A 17,026-nucleotide genomic window follows, 5' to 3' on the forward strand; every position below is an offset into this window, starting at 1 on the left:
CAGATCATCACACCCTTGTGTGTCAGACCTTTGCTTAAATTCCATAATCTGGTGTTATGCGGACCATCTACCAAAAGAGGGAGCCATATCAATATGAAAAAGAGCCATGTTTTTCCATCAGTCCAGGAATGTGTGAAGCAGACCACCTGCTGATCAGTTTCATAACGGAGAATATTAACCCCGTTTAATGTATAACATGTTTAGAAGGATTAGGGAGAAGCTGGAGAGGCAGACTGTTCACATGCATGGTCGAGTTGACATTACAGTCAGCTGTTCTCTTTCAAATGAGACACCTGACACATTTTTGAGTTTCAGTTTTGGTTTTGCAGAGATGATGATACATATTGTCAACACGAATCAGAGTCTTTTAGTCCAAAATAAACAAAATCATCTGATCGTGAAGTCACTGATCTATGCTCAGCCAGCTTACATATTGTATTTAAATTGTTAAATATTAAAAACACACATACAAAAACTTAAAATCTACAGAAATAGATACTGTAAAGCAAAAAAAAAACTTGCTCTTTCTTTGAAATCTGTATTCTGGTCAACAGCTGGAGAAAGATGTCAGGGTACAGGTCTGCTTCAGAGAAGAGTCCCGACTTACTAGATGATACTGATGTGCTGGCTTGAAATCATCTGCTCCACTTTAATCATGAGCTCTTCTTATGAAGCAGCCAAACCAAGGCTGACCTTTGGGTTTTAGAATGGAAATGTCGTTCTTTCTAAAAATCCTCCTGATTTAACCGAACTAAAAAACAAAACAACAGAAAAAATCCACATGCTGTTAACTTGTTATAGCTTGTTATAACTGGTTTAGCAGTCAGTAAATAAGGTGAAACCAGAATGCAAAATATTATGAAAGAACCTTTTCCTGTTTATGGTGCATGCAATTTTTTTATTTTTAAAATGCTGAAAACAGTTAAGTAGCACAATGGGAAAGAGACCAGCGGCTTTGTGCATACCGCAAAATTCAAACTCTGTTAGATATGCAGTTATTCAGCTGGAGAGTTTATTTAGGACATAACTCCACGTAAGTGGGCCAGACTTGTGCTGGCATGGCTGCGTGAGCTTGGCAACATTAGGCTTGGTGCACTGATGCACCTACTGTGGCATATCCTTTCTATTAAAAACATTCTCAAAAACAATATTTAGGGCATTAAAATTAATGTTTAGAAGTTAAAATATTGGTCCAATATTCAGGTTTCATGTGTTGTATATGGAATACCTTTATTCAGTAATCACACTACACAGTTGTGATACTATCATGAGAGCACATTCTGTCCAGATCTAAAAAATCAAAAAACAAAAACAAAAAACAAAACAAAACACAATGCAAAGAGCTGCACATTCTTTAAGCTATACAGGCACCTTTAAGTAGTAGCATCAAACAGTATTTTATATGATTGGCCAACTTTTACAGACTTTTTGTTGTCACTGTCCCAGCTAGAAGCATTTTCGCTGGTATCCAATTCAAAATGAGCATTAAAAATATAGCAGACAAATACAATTTCGGTTTATATATATATATATATATATATGTATGTGTATATATATATGTATGTGTATATATATATATGTATGTGTATATATATATATGTATGTGTATATATATATGTATGTGTATATATATATATATATATATATATATATATATATATATATATATATATATATATATATATATATATATATATATGTATGTGTATATATATATGTATGTGTATATATATATGTATGTGTATATATATATGTATGTGTGTATATATATATATATATATATATATATATATATATATATATATATATATATATATATATATATATATATATATGTATATGTATATGTATATATATATATGAGACACTTAGAACTTCAGAGGCCAGCCAGACTGATTGGAAACACTTGCATGCATGTGCGCTTATTCGGAAATCATCGGACATCTGAACAGGAAATTGCATTATGTTAATACCAGTTTATTAAATTAATTTCTTGATCTTGGCCATCTTAGGTAAGCTATAAGCAGGTTTTACACATCCAGACGTTTTGCCGATAGATTATTAAATTTTCAAAATTATATTTTGGGGGTTTTTTGTTTGTTTTTTCGCTATATATCAGGCTTTCTTCTTCTTTGTTTTTGCACAAAGTATGTTGTTGTTGTTTTTTTAAACAACTACTAAATTATATTTTTGGATGATGCAACAAAGGCGAACAAAATGAACCGCGTATTACGCATCAAATAACATTTGACAGTTTAACTTTCATGCAGTCCTTTCCTCTGCTAACCAGCACTGGAGCCCACAACACTTTGGATGCTCGGGCACTTCCGGAACTTTCGTAATGGCTTTTTTTTTTCCTGTACAGAGCGCGTGCAGGGACCAACAGGACCGACCCTCCTCTTTCAGTAAGAAACCGATGAATGGGTGAAAGCGGCCAAGCCTGCCCTGCCTCTCATTACCACTTCCTAAATAAAAGCTTTTTTTCCCCTTTTTTTTTTACTTGAAGGGACTCATCGCAGAGACGGGGACGGAAGGTGAGAGACACACGCCGGCTTTAATGTCCGCTTTCGAATGTTTTCTTCCTGCTAAAAGCATTTTCCCCTCTCCTGTTGGGCTATTTTGGAGCGTCAATTAGGCTCCAGACAATAGAGGAGCATGCTGCACTTGCACCCCCCACCCCTTCTTCGCTTCCTCCTCCTCCTGTCTGCATTGCTGTTGCAGCCCCCCCTCTTCTGTGTTATGAAACAAGCAAGCACGCTGCTTTCATTTTCGTGTTAATTTTTCTATAGCAGGACTTCGGAAGAAGTAGCCGACACAGAGATGCAGTCAGGGGGACACATTAAATAAGAAGCGGATAGGTGTTACTTAACAGTTAGGCTATGAAGGGAAAGCATAAGGAAAGTGACTTATGTAAAGACTTATGTAAACTGAGGCTTTCTGTTTATTAGGATGCCGATTAGCACCATCAGCAGCTTAAGCGTTAGTATTCCCGGGATCTTTCACAGCCACTTTTTAACTTCTCCACATGCTTTTCAGTTCGTTTGTCACACTTGTGCACAGCTTCAACCAAATGACATCACTCGAGACAGTTTGTAGGACTTTGCACAGCTCCATCTAGAGACACAAAAGGCTTCCACAAATATACAGCAGTGAGCATCTGTAAGCACTGGAATATACCAGTTGTCTTAACACGGAAGTTAAAAGTGCAGAGGAAAGTGCATCTGCGCAGAAGTATGGCAGTTTATTTAACTGTACCCACACACACCACTGTGCAAAAGTACAGAGGATTTTATATTTTTTGTTTTCAAGGAGCCACACTTTCTAATTATTCCTTGAGGAAATAGTTCTCCAGGCTTTCTGAAGGTCTCTCAAAGTTTTCACTCAATTTTCAGTCCGGTCCTTGTACCGGACCAGAGGGTTGCCATTTAACACCGGGCTATGAAGGATTAAAGCACAACAAAGGATACCTAGATCACTAGAAGAACTTGTGTTGTGTTTATACTTAACGGACAACTTAGCAATTTATTTTATATTTTAAGGTACTTGGTTACCAGCAGCCTGCTACAAAAACTAGTTCCTTCAATTTCTTTGATTCAATCTGTGGAAAATGCCAACAACATGGTTTGACAGACATAAACATAGTATTTTTTTGCAACAAGGTTATCCCCAAAAAGAAAGTAACATAGCATGAGGTACAGCAGGGGTGTCAAACTCAAATACACAGTGGGCCAAAATTCAAAACTGGAACAAAGTCGCGGGCTAACGTTAATATTTATTGAAATATATTTATTCCTCCAGATATAAGAATGAATCTTTTCTTATGGACTCAAACACGTTTTGCTGAAAAACTGAATATGGAACAAGCAAAGCTTAATACTAAACAATATATATATTAGCTGTATAATACCAGTAGGCCAGCTCTAATAGTAATTTGGTATGGCTTTGCGGGCCAAATTTGGCCCGCGGGCCAGAGTTTGACACCTATGAGGTACAGTGTCTCTAAAGAATCTGTGGAAACTACACAAGTGGAGGACAAAAGAAGAAGTGGCCTAAAAAAACTATTTACAGCAGATGAACAGTGCCTGCAAGTCATGAAAAACACTTAAAAAATGCAAGACCTGGCTCATGACCTTAGACATGCATCTGGTCCTCTGTCCATCCAGCGACTGTTCACTGAAGCCTCATCAGAAATGGTCTCAGTGAAACGTTGGCTGTCAAGAAGCCATTCTTAAAGGAAACTGGGAGAAAGGGCTGAGGAATGCCAGATTACTCAAGAACTGAACTAGAAAATAACATCCTCAAGGGCTCTGTCATGGTTTAGGACTGAATTTCAGCCGGTGGTGTTGGAGATCTTGTTAGAATTATGAACACAGAAAAATACCATCAGATTTTGATCTACCGTGAAACACCATATGAAAATTGCCTGATTGTGCCACAGCTTAATTTTTTCAGCATGACCATTATCTCAAATATGCTGCCAATGTAGTAAAAGCATATTGGGACAGAAAAAAACACCAGAGAACACGAATCAGTCATAGACTGGCCTCCCCAGAGCCTGGACCTGAACGTTATTGAAGCAGTGTGGAAACATAGTTGACAGAGAACCGAAAAAAAGGGAGATAACATCCAAAATATGCTGGCTCTGGATAGTGTAGTGGTAAGACTACGCCGCATTCGGAGCGGGAGTCACAAGTTCGATTCCTACCCGGTATCCAGTAAGGGTCCTGGCTAGACCCCCCATTCTTAAAACAAAGCCCTGGAATGGCGCGGCTATGTCTGCAGCTCAAGAATTTCACTACATGTTGTACCCTGTATAATTGTGTATGAGACAAATAAAGGTTGTTTACTTAAAAAGAGCTTTGAATGTCCTTCAAGAAGCCTGGAGAACTATTCCTGCAGACTACTTAAAGAAATGACAAGAAAGCTGCGAGAAGAAAGAGAGTTGAAGCATACCACATTTCTACTTTAAAGCTCATTAGAAGTGCACAAACTCTGGTTTTGCAACCTGAGCTTATGGAAGCCTCTTTACTTTTAAAAAAATTCTATCAAGCTCCTGTATAAATCTTAAACGCTTCACTAACTGGCCGTCAAGTGTTGTGTTTTTTTGGGGGGTTTTTGTGGGGTTTTTTTGGGGTTTTTAGTGAAACTTATTGTGCTGCTGGTAGAGATGAATTTGAAGTACCGTTTTGAAGGTTACATTGCGTCTTTTCTTACTTAAGACTGTCTGGAATGATTCAAACTCAAGCTTTGATATGATCAGGTTGGCAAACTCCCAGACTTGTCAAATCTGGCCGTGTATGTGTTTGTCCAGTTTTGGCCTTTGTTTCCTCTCTCGCGCTCTCTTGAACAAAATACTGTTTGCAGGCTTGCATACTTCAAACACAGGTCAAGATTGGTTAATTACATTTTTGCGGGGGTTCTGTTTAGATCCAGATTCTCAGTATAATTTTGAAAGGATGATCTGGGGGCGCTCCTGTAGTGCTCTTTTCATCCCTCCAGTCACCCTTACATCACTCGGTCTGTTCCTGCTAATGAGCTCAGCAGGCAGCTCAGTACAGGAACACATCCCTAGAAACAGCACAGGAGTGATGGGAGCAAGGTGGCTACCGCTGGCCTGCTTGACATTTATGTATGGTGATGGGGGTTGAGCACCAGATGAGATTTCATCTGCTTGACGATATAAGGGGAAGAACTGCCCGCACTAGCATGATAGCGCTGGTGGCGAAGTCGAAAATGCACTTTTAGTTCTCACTTATCAAATGTTTCAAAGCAGTTAGGGTGAGATGTGTTCATGTAGTTAAAAAATAAACAATAAAGGATGGAGGATATTTGTCTACTAAATGTACTTTCTGCAGATGAATGTGCCAACAAGGGAATCGGGAAAGAATATCTGTCTTTGAGTTATAGAAGAGGGCATGTGTGTCATGCTCACTGCTTCCCATACTGAGTCCTAAACAGCGGGTGAGTGTTGTAAGTGTCTCTTTGACCTACGCTTCTTGTAAAGACGGGGGACAAAAACCACAATGAGATAGAAAGTGATGGATGCCGGGCAGGGCGCTCTGACCTGGGTCAGATGCTAATTTTCAGAGTTGAGTGAAACATCACAGCAGGGAGTTCGGATTAACTAGAGATTTGGTTTTACTTTATCTCTCCTTGTGGCCAGAAAATGTAAATCAGTGGAGCAGAAATGGAAAGAGAACGAGTGAAAGAACGACGGAGCTGAGGGACTGAGCTCCGGTGCTTCTCATGTTTTAGGAAATTCGTAATACCAACACGAGTGGGGTGGATGAGCCACTGTGTCTCTGCCCTACTGTAATAGTTAACCTAACTAAATGTCATTTTAAAATCTTTAATAGAGGAATTGTCAGCAATTTCTCTTTTTTACTGTGACACATCAGGATTGATGGAGGAAGTGTGAAATTTTGCAAAAGGCTCATTTTTCTTCTTGTGGCTAATTGAGTGTAAAGAACAGAGGGGCAGATGCAGAGAGCGACTGCTGTCTAGCTTACAGCAGTGAACATGCTGAGTGTTACTTCTGTCTAAAACTGCATGCGGAAGAGTGGTTTGAAGTCTGTGACTGTTCTCTTTATGTATGAGCGTAAAAACCTCAGCCAGTGAAAAGAAATCTGGAGACAGGGATGTAACTAATGGCAGCAGCAGAGTGGCTTCTCCCGAATGATGTCGCCCATCAGAATAAAAAACCCTCAGCATCAGTGGAGTGTAAGAGTAGTACTAAGTACTCCTTTATACTCAGTTCTTCACACCAGTTGTAATGGTTTTGAGGGCTCTGTGGTGTGACAAGCATATCGATGCAAAAGCGTGGCGAGTGGCAGCAGTTGTGATGTCACCATTCGTCAGAGTGACCATGACAAGCTTAAACCAGACTTGTCATAAAACCAAAGCACTTAAAACTTTGAGAGACTTTGTTATACCATCTTTATTTGTGTAACTCAGGCTGCTGAAACATTATCTCCAGTATGTGCAGGAAATAGCAGTTAACAGCCAGTCAAAACCAGCCAGTACGCCCAGAGTTGGTGTGAGAAGGCAGGACCAAAGTGGTGGAGATGATTGGGGCACGTTATGAGTGTCTGTATTTGTATATGTATGTTGTTATGATCGGATTGGTTTAAATAAGTTAAGCAATTTTAAAATGTTTTTTATTTATAAATGTAAAATATCTCTAGCCAATCCACAAAAAAATCCAACGTAGCCGAATTCTGCAGTACTCAGCAAACCTTGGTGTGGCCATAGGGGTATGCTATGAAGAGGGATTAGTAGGTTATCGAGCTATGTCGAACATGTAGTCAGAGTTTTCAGTGTCACAAACGTCATTCTCTTTTTACTGGGTTTAAAATGACCAGAAGCACCACGATTTCACTAATTATTTTACTTACAGCATGTTGTAAGTGTGATAGAGATTCTCTGCTGGGAGAACATGTTTTTAGGTGCATGTTAAGCTGTAGCTTACTACTGCCTAGTTACTGCTCATAAGCCTGTTTGACACTGCTGGAATTGCAGCTACTACTGCACAAAACACACAGTAAGAATACCTGTTTAATCAAGTTCACTTTGATCTTCCAACGAACTAAAGCAATTTCAAAGTCTCTTCTATTAGGCTGTGGGACAGGAACATTTAATGTTTAAATGTCTCTACTTTAAAGTTTCAGACTAATGTGCAGCAGTCACATTAGAAATAAATAGCTCTGAGAGGGCACTGTGATAAAATAAATATATTCACTCAAATTAAAATGTCAATTTTACTGCACTGTGCAGTCGATCACCAGATTAAGGATTTTCCTCAACATTAATCTCTTGTATTTGCAACGGTGTTGGCCTTGACTGTTAAAATTTTTATGTTCTTTATATATTTGTGTCACTGTTTTACTATGATCAGCTGATAATCTCTCCGATTGGAGCCGGTGGCACTCATAGGGATCATTTTGTGCAGGAGAAGAGTCATATGATGCTTGAAAGGGCGCTTTCATGTGGGCCGCACAGAGCCTGAAGCGGAAAGTCCAGCTTAATAGAGAAAGCTGATAACCACCATCGTGATACCCGTTATTTCCAGCTGGAGTTTTGGGTTTTCTTGAGTCAGCTAATGCAGAGAAAGCCTGGCCGTGTTGACTTTCCTACCCTTCAGGCCTTTACACATTCAGTGGGGAATTAATTTGAAGTCCTGCCTTCATGTTCCTTAAGAGTCTGATATTTCTCATTTTCAAAATTCGATGTCATGTTTTGATTTATTACACTGTGTCTTGTCTAACAGTATAATTAAAACAGGGGGATGGGGTGGGGGTAGCAGCTGCATCTGGGCTGTTAGCTGTAGCAAGGTAAACAGTTGAGCATAGGGGTTGTCTCCTGACTGCTTTTTCCTTTAATGGAAAGTTACTACCGAGCCTGTCTTGTGGAAAAATCCTACACACCCCTGAGATGATCCCTTCAGGGCCTCATCCTACTAAACTTTTAATGATTTAACATCTTCTTTCTGAGCACCTGCTCAGTTGTAAGTTTTACTCCCAGAGTCAAGGATTGTATTGATGAATGCAAGTCTGCTGTGATGTATCAGATTTTCAGTGCTAGATATCTGAGAGGATAGAGTCTGTTCACATCTCTGAGTTTTCATCGGCCACTTTTTCCTTTCTTTTCAGTAACACACTGTGAACTCATTGGAAGTGGTCTCAGTTTGAATCTCAGTGTTTGTAAACTGCATTTAAATAATGGTGAAGCTATCCACTGCAGGATTTCTGTCACAGTTATTAGAGTTCATTCATTTATTTCGTGACAAATATTTGGTGACATTTTCAGATTACAAATTATTGTAATAATCCCTGAAAGGAAATTGTTCTGCAACAGTTGCTCAAATGTCAAATTTCTTAAACTGTACAGGTGCTGGACCCAAAACCTCCTTGCAATTGCTTTGTTTGCTAGCAGTCACCCGTAGTTTGTGTGGTAGTATCCGACTAGTCTGTACACTTTATTTCTCATGACCAGATGCTCACAAGTGGTCCCTATGGGTCTGTGTTACTGCGGTCTGTGTGACTGTGGTCTATGATGCTACGGTGACCCACAGGGGTTAAAAATGTACTCATTGCTCTGTTAAGTCTCTCCTTCTCTCTCGAATCCATGAATTCTTGTACATATGCAAATATAAACTACACAGCTTACTAAAGCAAACAATCTTAAGATATGAGAATTTCAAAAGTTTTGGTCAGATGTGGTTCAGTTTAGGATCCGCAGTATTGCAGTGTCTATGACAGCCAACCCTCTTCAGTGTGTTTATTAGTACAGCTATACTTGTGCATCTTCCACTTAACCCAGTGGTAAAGGTTGAATTCGTTTGCAGGATGTTGAAGATTCCAAGAGACCCGATACTTCTTGGGTGTGTGGGTGTGTGGCAGTCCAGGGAACAGTGTTTGTTAGCATTGTTTTTATGTTTGATCTGTGACCTCTGATAAGCAAGCTCTCTCTTCTCTCCTCTCAGTTTTTTTCTTTGCGCATGTCTCTGCGTGTGCAGTGGTTATGATACCTGCTTGTGTAAATGCACCTATTTATTGTTGACATTAGTCATTTGTTGTCCAGTATCCATAGCTACACCTGCTGCATGTCTATCATCTTGTTTACTTTCTTCTCTTTGTTCTATCTAAATTACAGCACTGTGTGTGTGCATAGCTAGATGCTTGGATTCCTGTTTGAACATGATTGTAGGTCAACATGTGATTTGAGGGTTGCTTTTTGTAGCCAAGATTAGGAAACTGGCCTACTAGAACAAAAGGAATACACATACATCCACTGACATGCCTTTTATTATTTACACTTATTCAGCTGCTTGTTAATAGAAGCAACTGAATAAGTGTGTCCATATGACAAGATCTCAATCCAATAGAGCACCTTTGAGATGTAGTGGAGAGTTTCATCATGGATGTATAGTGACAAATGAACTGTGTGATGCTATCATGGACTGGCATGCATCTCTGAGAAATGTTTCCAGGGTCTTGAATACGAGCCATGAAGCATGAACGCAGTTCTGAAGGCAAAAGGAGGTGCAACCCAGTACTAGCAAGGGTTGTGATTATATAAAATTTTGCTCTATACCAAAATTTAATTAACTAATGGACTGATAATTTAGTACCAGCAGTTCTTATAAAAGACAAAAGAAAGTAATAGTAACTATTGTCTGCTTCATGATTTAGCACTTTCTTTGCTAATTGTTTTTTTTCCCCATTGGTTGTGTGTTGTTTGAATAACATAAGAGACTTTAATAGAGTCTGCTTATTGCAGGGATTTTGCTTTTTTCACTTAAAAAAGCTCAGATAAGTGTTAATTCTTACTTTTTAAACTCTTTAGACTTTGTTTTGTTCCGAAGTTGATTTTTCTCACAGGTGAGGAAAGTTTCCACGACTTCAGTGTTGAGTGCTTTTCAGCTCTGTTTGACCAATGAGTAGAAGAAGAAGGGGAATATTAGATGCCTTTTAATAAAACCACATTTTACATTAAAACAAATAATAAAAGTATATTTTTTTTAATTCAAGTAGTTTTTAAAAAAAAAATACTGTTCTGATAAGCAGTTTGTTTCCCTTTAGAATCGCATTCAAGTTTCATGTCTGATAAACATGAGAGGAAATGGATCTTGGCAGAGGTGGATGAGAAAATATGATTGGATTTCTTTTAATAAACATTTGTTGGCTTGCCAGAATGGCTTTAAAAGATTACGCCTTAAAGTCACAGACCATATAAAAGATGGATGTAGCGACTGTGGCATAACCTGTTGGTTTCTGAAGACCTATTTTCAAACGTCTTGCTGAGCGTTGCCACTGTTGTCATCTTGGTTGCAAAATAAAAATGCATGTGACAAGGAAGGGTGGATTTAGGTATGAAACCGTAGACTCATTGACTAAAGAGTTGTCAATTAGAGCAGGGCGATATAACCACAAATATTTATCACGATATACATTTGAAAATTTGCGATAACGATATAACTGACGATATAATTGACACGAGACAAAATACTTTACAACTCCTCAACTTTATTAGTGCAAAAAAACCCCATTAATGTAAACAAGCAGCTGTTTTTTATGTGCATTAAAGTTATATAAAAATGTGACTGCAAATTCCTTGCTGACAGTTTGTACCACATAAAATCATTTCGAGGTCAGTAAACACAACCAGAATTCATACATAAGGCACACGGGATTATAAGGGGCACTGTCGATTTTCAGAAAATTCAAAGGATTGATTTTAAGTGTGCCGTATTTTCCAAACAACACGGTAATAACGACGTCCCGCTAGCATGCTCTACCAAAAATAGTGCTTTGTTGTATATCTGACGGACGAAAGCTAAACCAGTTCCACACCACTGAAGCTGCAGCATTTTTACAAACCAATTCTGGTTCATCTGTTTCATTTAACGATCCACTTTCGCTCTTCTCATTCTGCATCGCCGCCATGTGCGTATGTAAACAAAGGCACTGCGCATGCGCGTTTTACCCATATTCTATCGCGATATGTCATTTTCCTATCGTTGCCCAAAATTACACCGGTATTACCATGAATGGTATGATATAGCCCAGCCCTGTTGTCAATTACAAGTGGTTAACCAATGAGTGTGCAGTTTCTACCAGAGATAATCCACCATTTTGAATTTTGGATGTTGGCGTTGGAGTGATGTCACTCCTGGGTTGACGATGTTCCTGTAGTAAAGTTCTACAGGATATCAACCCCCAGCAAGTGATAGGTGACCACCTTCACCCCGCAGCTGGTTGTGGTAAATGGTTGACTCTACCTAGCAGCCTAGTTCTTCCTTTTAACAGCAAGAGGTTTCTTCCTGTTAAAAGGGAGTTTTTCCTTTCCACTGTCGTAGAGTGCTTGCTCAGAGTGCTTGCTGTTTGTTTATCTGGGTTTTCTCAGTATTGCTGTAGGGTCTTTACTTTACAATATAACGTGTCTTGTGGCAACTTGTGGCGTGGGTGTGGTCCTTGGCCAGCTGCAGAGGAGGCGTGACGCAGTGAGCTCCCGGGGCGGCGCAGGGGCGGGGTGAACAGGTGTGCTGGTATCTGACAGTGATTGTGTCTCTTTATGTGTTGGCAGTGACAGACGGAGACGGAACGTGACAGCAGAGAAAGAGAGCGCGGAGTATATGTGTCCACTACAACCCGAGCTTAATAAAAAGTTCTGCACTGTCAAAAAAGTCGCTCCGGCTGGTATTTCTTGGGTCCACCGTTACACAACTGTTGTTGTGATTTGGGGCTATATAAATAAAATTGAATTAGATATAATACAGGTCTTCAGGCCCTTCCACATTGGATTGGTTTTTTGACGCAGAGACTGTGTACATGTTTTATAGTGTCTAGAAGAATTATTTTAAAAGAGTTTCATTTTGCTTGTGATAAAATTTAAATTGATTGCTGTTAAGGTTCTGAGTCATCTTAACATCTTGATTGCTACAAACACATTTAAATGTGTTTCACACACATCGATAGAATCCTAGCTAAATATCATTGCAGAAACTTTTCCAATCATAGATGTTTTTTTCACAGTGAAGAAAAAAAGTGATTTTCTTCTTCCTGTTGTCACCTTTTCCCTTTTCTGGACTTTGGTCTCCAGTTTTGTCTTGTTTTTTTTCATGCTGAAGCTATCATGGCTTTTCCAGCAGTTTTTTAGTTGCCTTGTGCTGAGTGCCTTATAGGTAGTACAGATAACCTAAACAGAAGAGACCCGTCCCTGCTAGTGTCCGCACATGAACCTTAAACAAACCCGGTGAACCTACTAAATCCTTCCTTATTGGCTGAAGCACAGCCAGCTATATCCAATTGGATGCCATTGTGGCCTGCTGATATGTGATACCTCCCATGCTGCTCCTCAACCCTTTACCATTTTAAGTGCCTGGACCTTGGTCATGAGAATATTGATTAAGCTTGAAAATCTTTATATTATTTGCTGGTGACAATAGTATGCAAATAAATACAATATTTGTACTTAAATACTCTCCAGCATAAAAGAAAAGGTTTTCCATGCTCATTGTTTCAATTCTAAAAGCTCTTTAATGAAATGTGATCATATGTGGGTGTAGGCTGTTTTTTTTTCTTGTTTTCTTTGCTGTAATGCAAGAGGAGATCAGGTGGGCAGGCATTAGATGTAAGTAACATTTGGGATTGGCCCAAAGGTTTAAAAATAGTCAGTGAAGCAAGCCTGTGCGGATCAGCATTGTTCCATTGATCCAGGTCACTAAGTTGTGAGTGTGACCTCGAAGCTAAAGAATTAAAATGAGGCTAATCCTGGACAAACTTGTACATGTTGTGGGTATTTATAGGCTCAAAGACAGAATTAGAAAAATGGTTGCTGTGTGTGCAGGTTCAGATTAAACCAAGCAGGGTCCACTTGTTAATGAAAAAATACTGTTCATTCTTACTGACTGAAAACGTTTCCTTTTATTAATAGTACCTGCATTAACACTATAATTTGAAATTTAGTGTATACTGCATTGAATTTTGCAGTATTGTGCAAATAAGAAATAGGTGAAGTGATTAATTGAACCATGTCCAAACAAAGGGCAAAAGCAGAGTTTTTACAGGTTTAATGAGCCTGGAATTGATATTTGATATGACCACCTTTGTTCTTCAACATAGTCTGAACACTCTTAAGCTTTCTTGTATTTTATTTAAGTATGTCCAGGAATAATTTTTCAGGCTTCTTGAAAGACATTCAAAGCTCTTCTTTGGATGTTGACTTCCTTTAGTCCTGTTCTCTGGCAAGATGATCCCACACTGCTTCAACAATGCTGAGGTCTGGATTCTGTGGAGGTCAATCCATGACCGATGGTTTTCTACTGTGAGTTTTTCTATCGAGATATGCTTTTACTGCTCTTACGTTCCAGATGGTATTGCATGGTGGATCAAAATCTGATGGTACTTTCCCGTGTTCATAATTTAGTCAGTTTTGGCAAGATTTCTTGTCACTGAGGTCAATGCAGCCCCAAACCATGACAGAGCCTCAGCTGATGGTTGTAGACACACTTTCTTGCACCCTTCTCTTAACCAGCTTCTTTATGTTTGGATTCATCTCTCCATAAAACCTGTGATCACTGATTTTTTTTTTCAGTCCAGTTCTTGTGTAATTTGGCATACCTCAGCATTTTCTCCCAGTTTCTCTTAATTAGGAATGGCTTCTTGATGCCCAACTGTACACTGAGAACATTTCTGATGAGGCTTCAGTGAACATTGAAGATCCAGACGCATCTCTTGGGTCCTGTGCAATGTCTGCTGAATTTTTCTCCATTGCTTTTGAGGGCATGACATATTCTTCATCTGCTGTCAGGCCTGCCACTTGTTCTTTTGTCTTCCATTTGTTTAGTTTCAACAGGTTCTTTAAGGACACACTGCATACTATGCCACATTTTCAGCAATTAGCTCTTTGGGTATTATCGTGTTGGTACTATTTTTATGTCAGTCAAACTGTTTTATCTTTGGCATTTTTTGCAGACTGAACAAAACGAAATGGCAACAAATTATGTTTTTTCTTTGATTTTTATCAAATGCTGCTAGTAACAAAGCCCTTAAGATACAATTTAAATTTGGTTCTTTGTTAGGTTGACTGTTATGTGTAGACACAGAACTGTTTCATCCCTTGACTTGAGGGATTTTTTATGCTTGAAGTAGCTTGGAAAACTTTGAAAGTCCTTCAGAAAGCTGGGAGAACTGTTCCCCAAGACCACAGAAACAATCCAAGAAAATCTGGCTCTTTAGAAGCAAAATATCACTAAATGAGGGATGGCTCAAAACTTTTGCACAGTCCTGTAATTAGCATGTGTTTTGGCAACACAGCCATATAATGCATAGCTGTGTCTGGTGATGATGACGCTAGTGTACAAAGCCAAAGGGTCACCAAACAGATTTCCAAAGGAAGACGTAAATCACAGCCTAACTGTGAAGTACACCCAAGTACATCCTCTAAACAGAGCATCCATAATGATCACTTTACAGAATAACATATTCTATTTATAAAAGCATCTGCACTGACATACATTGGGTAGAAAGAACTTTGTGTGTGTGTGTGTGTGTGTGTGTGTGTGTGTGTGTGTGTGTGTGTGTGTGTGTTTGAACTATGTGTCATCTTGTTTTGGATGAAAGCAACTTGACTAGATTGGTAAACCCCCTGCCTCCCTCCCCACCACCACCACCACCAGGTTTCAGTATTGTGTAATTCTGTTACACAAGCAAGGGGTTGTGATGCAGATCTTCTAAGTCTGTAAGCCACTTCAATATAAAAGGAAGGTGTTATACAATATCCATTTTCAGAGCCGTGAACCGAAGCGTTGGTGGTCTGATTATTCTTGCAAATGACCTGCATTTGGGGAATGTGCGGTGCACGGTCAGCTGACATCAGGGCAGTGCGTCATCAGTGTGTCGGGTTTTGAGTTTTTCAAAGGAGGAAACTGATCTGTTGTTAGAAACGCTTCAGTCTTTTGTATCCCTTTTCTGTGAAACACATGTGATGGAGAGGTACAAGTGAACAGCTTTCAAAAATACAAAAGCCAGTGTCAGCCCTTTCTAATTTAAGTTTAAATGAAGAGCTTATATACAAGTTTTTTTTATGGGAAAGCTTGACTCTATGTAGTTCATGTTACCATTCCCCCCTCCTTCCCTCTTTAAAATCTGCATCGAGCCTCCTGCAGGGTTTATAATGAGCGCCTGGTACACACTGTTCAGCACTGCTGACGTCTGAAACCAGGGTGCAAGATCACTGCGTTAGTATGTGTGAGTTCTTGTTACATCCTTTTTTTGCATGTGAAACCAGTTTGAGTGTGAGAGTCCTCATCACATTTAGAGCACATTTTTGAGGGTTAATATTAGATTTGGGCTACGATTACTCTGGAAAATAAATGTGTCAGTGAAGGGCCTTGGTATAGAGTACAAAAGTGTGTGTGTGTCTGAGAGAGAGAGAGTTTGTGTGTAAAGTTTAATAAGAAAATGTGATTTTTCATGCGTACGAGTTCTGTGAAAGAAAGGGATGGAGAAATTAGTTTGTGTGTGTGTACAATGTCTTGCATCTTGGCATACATCTTGTATAACTTTATTTTTTCTTCTAAGCTGAACAGTGGCATTATTAGCCAGATCTTATGTAAGCCAGCTTATGCAAGCAGCTGCCTTCTCACTGCCCCCCTCCTTTATCATTTTAACTTTACTCTTGCATGCGCACACTCTCAGGGGATTTCAACAGCTAATTACACGGTGTCTCTGGGTATGTAGGAAAGCATTCTGTACTTTACAGGTTTTTTTGTTCCAGTCCAGTTCTTGAGTCATTTTGAATACCTATACTGTTCTCTTTTGTCCTCTGTCTATTCAAAGTCTTTACTTTTCTTTTTAATAAATACTTGACACTATACCAGGATGTTTTGTTTTAAGCTGTTTGGAAATTGCCTTGTTGGTGTAAAAATGCACGACGTCAAGTTATGTTATCTTTGGGTTTTGTCAGATTCAACCAAAGAAATGGGAAAGAATTATAGAAAATTATGAAGGTTTTCATGCTTGAATGATTCATAGCTCAGTGTCAATTGGCTTAAAAAAAAAAACAAAACATCCATCCATCCACTCGCTTCCGCTTATCCTTTCCAGGGTCGCGGGGGTGCTGGAACCTATCCCAGTTGTCATAGGGCGAGAGGCAGGGTACACCCTGGACAGGTCGCCCGTCTGTTGTAGCGCTAACACACAGAGACAGAAAACCATTTGAACTCACATTCACTCCCGCATTCACACCTATGGGCAATTTAGATTAATCAATGAACCTATCCCCACAAACTGCATGTCTTTGGACGGTGGGAGGAAGCCGGAGCACCTTCATACCAGCACCGTGTGGCACGGTGGTTAGCGCTGTTGCCGCACAGCAAGAAGGCCGGGGTCTTTCTGTGTGGAGTTTGCATGTTCTCGCAAAAAAAACAAACAAAAAAAAACATTCCTCTGAAAATGATGAGATACAATGACTGGACTGTAAATCAGTGAAAAAGCAGCCAATGTCCAAAGAAAAACTCTAAAAG

The 17,026-nt window shown here is 39.3% G+C and overlaps 1 protein-coding gene across 1 annotated transcript in view; it reads left to right on the forward strand.

The window, feature by feature from the left end:
• Positions 1-2,337: 2,337 nt before the first annotated feature.
• LOC113013452 (helicase ARIP4-like) overlaps positions 2,338-17,026 on the forward strand; it is a 77,418-nt gene continuing 62,729 nt past the window's right edge. Inside the window, exon 1 of the mRNA XM_026154354.2 lies at positions 2,338-2,534. The gene's annotated coding sequence lies outside the window, so the exon portion shown is untranslated. The remainder of the gene's footprint in view (positions 2,535-17,026) is intronic.

Source organism: Astatotilapia calliptera, chromosome 20, assembly GCF_964374335.1.
Source record: "Astatotilapia calliptera chromosome 20, fAstCal68.1, whole genome shotgun sequence".
Classification (NCBI taxonomy): domain Eukaryota; kingdom Metazoa; phylum Chordata; class Actinopteri; order Cichliformes; family Cichlidae; genus Astatotilapia; species Astatotilapia calliptera.